Raw genomic sequence first — 3,013 nt, 5'->3', positions numbered from 1 at the left:
CTAACTTAAATGAATAACCGTATTGCAATAAACATGATCAGATCATATTCATGCTCAACGCAAACACCAAATAACACTTATTTAGTTTCAACACTAATCCCGAAAGTACAGGGAGTGTGCGATGATGATCATATCAATCTTGGAACTACTTCCAACACACATCGTCACCTCGCCTTTTACTAGTCTCTGTTTATTCTGCAACTCCCGTTTTCGAGTTACTACTCTTTAGCAACTGAACCAGTATCAATTACCGAGGGGTTGCTATAAACACTAGTAAAGTACACATCAATAATCTGTATATCAAATATACCTTTGTTCACTTTTACTAGTCTCTGTTTATTCTGCAACTCCCGTTTCGAGTTACTACTCTTAGCAACTGAACCAGTATCAATTACCGAGGGATTGCTATAAACACTAGTAAAGTACACATCAATAATCTGTATATCAAATATACCTTTGTTCACTTTGCCATCCTTCTTATCCACCAAATAGTTGGGGTAGTTCCGCTTCCAGTGACCAGTCCCTTGCAGTAGAAGCACTTAGTCTCAGGCTTAGGACCAGACTTAGGCTTCTTCACTTGAGCAGCAACTTGCTTGCCGTTCTTTTTGAAGTTCCCCTTTTTTCCTTTGCCCTTTTCTTGAAACTAGCGGTCTCGTCAACCATCAACACTTGAAGTGGTCTCGTCAACCATCAACACTTGATGTTTTTCTTTATTTCTACCTTCGTCGATTTCAGCATCACGAAGAGCTCGGGAATTACTTTCGTCATCCCTTGCATACCATAGTTCATCATGAAGTTCTACTAACTTGGTGATGGTGACTAGAGAATTCTGTCAATCACTATTTTATCTGGAAGATAAACTCCCACTTGATTCAAGCGATTGTAGTACCCAGACAATCTGAGCACATGCTCACTAGTTGAGCGATTCTCCTCCATCTTTTTGCTATAGAACTTGTTGGAGATTTCATATCTCTCAACTCGGGTATTTTCTTGAAATATTAACTTCAACTCCTGGAACATCTCATATGGTCCATGACGTTCAAAACGTCTTTGAAGTCCCGATTCTAAGACGTTAAGCATGGTGCACTAAACTATCAAGTAGTCATCATATTGAGCTAGCCAAACATTCATAACGTCTGCATCTGCTCTTGCAATAGGTCTGTCACCTAGCGGTGCATCAAGGACATAATTTTTCTGTGCAGCAATGAGGATAATCCTCAGATCACGGATCCAATCCGCATCTTTGCTACTAACATCTTTCAACATAATTTTTCTCTAGGAACAAAACATAAACACAGGGAAGCAACAACGCGAGCTATTGATCTACAACAAAATTTGCAAAATACTATCAGGACTAAGTTCATGATAAATTTAAGTTCAATTAATCATATTACTTAAGAACTCCCACTTAGATAGACATCTCTCTAATCATCTAAGTGATTACGTGATCCAAAGCAACTAAACCATGTCCGATTAACACGTGAGATGGAGTAGTTTCAATGGTGAACATCACTCTGTTGATCATATCTACTATATGATTCACGCTCGACCTTTCGGTCTCTGTGTTCCGAGGCCATATCTGTATATGCTAGGCTCGTCAAGTTTAACCTGAGTATTCCGCGTGTGCAACTGTTTTGCACCCGTTGTATTTGAACGTAGAGACTATCACACCCGATTAACACGTGGTGTCTCAGCACGAAGAACTTTTGCAACGGTGCATACTCAGGGAGAACACTTTTATCTTGAAATTTTAGTGAGAGATCATCTTATAATGCTACCGTCAATCAAAGCAAGATAAGATGCATAAAGGATTAACATCACATGCAATCAATATAAGTGATATGATATGGCCATCATCATCTTGTGCTTGTGATCTCCATCTCCGAAGCACCGTCATGATCACCATCGTCACCGGCGCGACACCTTGATCTCCATCGTAGCATCGTTGTCGTCTCGCCAACTTATTGCTTTTACGACTATCGCTACCGCTTAGTGATAAAGTAAAACTATTACATGGCGATTGCATCTCATACAATAAAGCGACAACCATATGGCTCCTGCCAGTTGCCGATAACTCGGTTACAAAACATGATCATCTCATACAACACATTATATCACATCATGTCTTGACCATATCACATCACAACATGCCCTGCAAAAACAAGTTAGACGTCCTCTACTTTGTTGTTGCAAGTTTTACGTGGCTGCTACGGGCTTAGCAAGAACCGTTCTTACCTACGCATCAAAACCACAACGATAGTTTGTCAAGTTGGTGCTGTTTTAACCTTCGCAAGGACCGGGCGTAGCCACACTCGGTTCAACTAAAGTGAGAGAGACAGACACCCGCCAGTCACCTTTAAGCAACGAGTGCTCCGAACGGTGAAACCAGTCTCGCGTAAGCATATGCGTAATGTCGGTCCGGGCCGCTTCATCTCACAATACCGCTGAACCAAAGTATGACATGCTGGTAAGCAGTATGACTTATATCGCCCACAACTCACTTGTGTTCTACTCATGCATAGCATCAACGCATAAAACCAGGCTCTGATACCACTGTTGGGGAACGTAGTAATTTCAAAAAAATTCCTACGCACACGCAAGATCATGGTGATGCATAGCAACGAGAGGGGAGAGTGTTGTCCACGTACCCTCGTAGATCGACAGTGGAAGCGTTATCACAACGCGGTTGATGTAGTCGTACGTCTTCACGATCCGACCGATCAAGTACTGAACGCACGGCACCTCCGAGTTCTACACACGTTCAGCTCGATGACGTCCCTCGAACTCCGATCCAGCCGAGTGTTGAGGGAGAGTTTCGTCAGCACGACGGCGTGGTGACGATGATGATGTTCTACCGACGCAGGGCTTCGCCTAAGCTCCGCAATGATATTATCGAGGTGTAATTTGGTGGAGGGGGCACCGCACACGGCTAAAAGATCTCAAGGATCAATTGTTGTGTCTCTGGGGTGCCCCTGCCCCCGTATATAAAGGATCAAGGGAGGAGGAGGCCGGC

This window comes from Aegilops tauschii, chromosome 1, assembly GCF_002575655.3.
Source record: "Aegilops tauschii subsp. strangulata cultivar AL8/78 chromosome 1, Aet v6.0, whole genome shotgun sequence".
Classification (NCBI taxonomy): Eukaryota; Viridiplantae; Streptophyta; class Magnoliopsida; order Poales; family Poaceae; genus Aegilops; species Aegilops tauschii.
The sequence above is the reverse complement of the archived record's forward strand: the minus strand, read 5'-3'. Positions refer to the sequence as shown.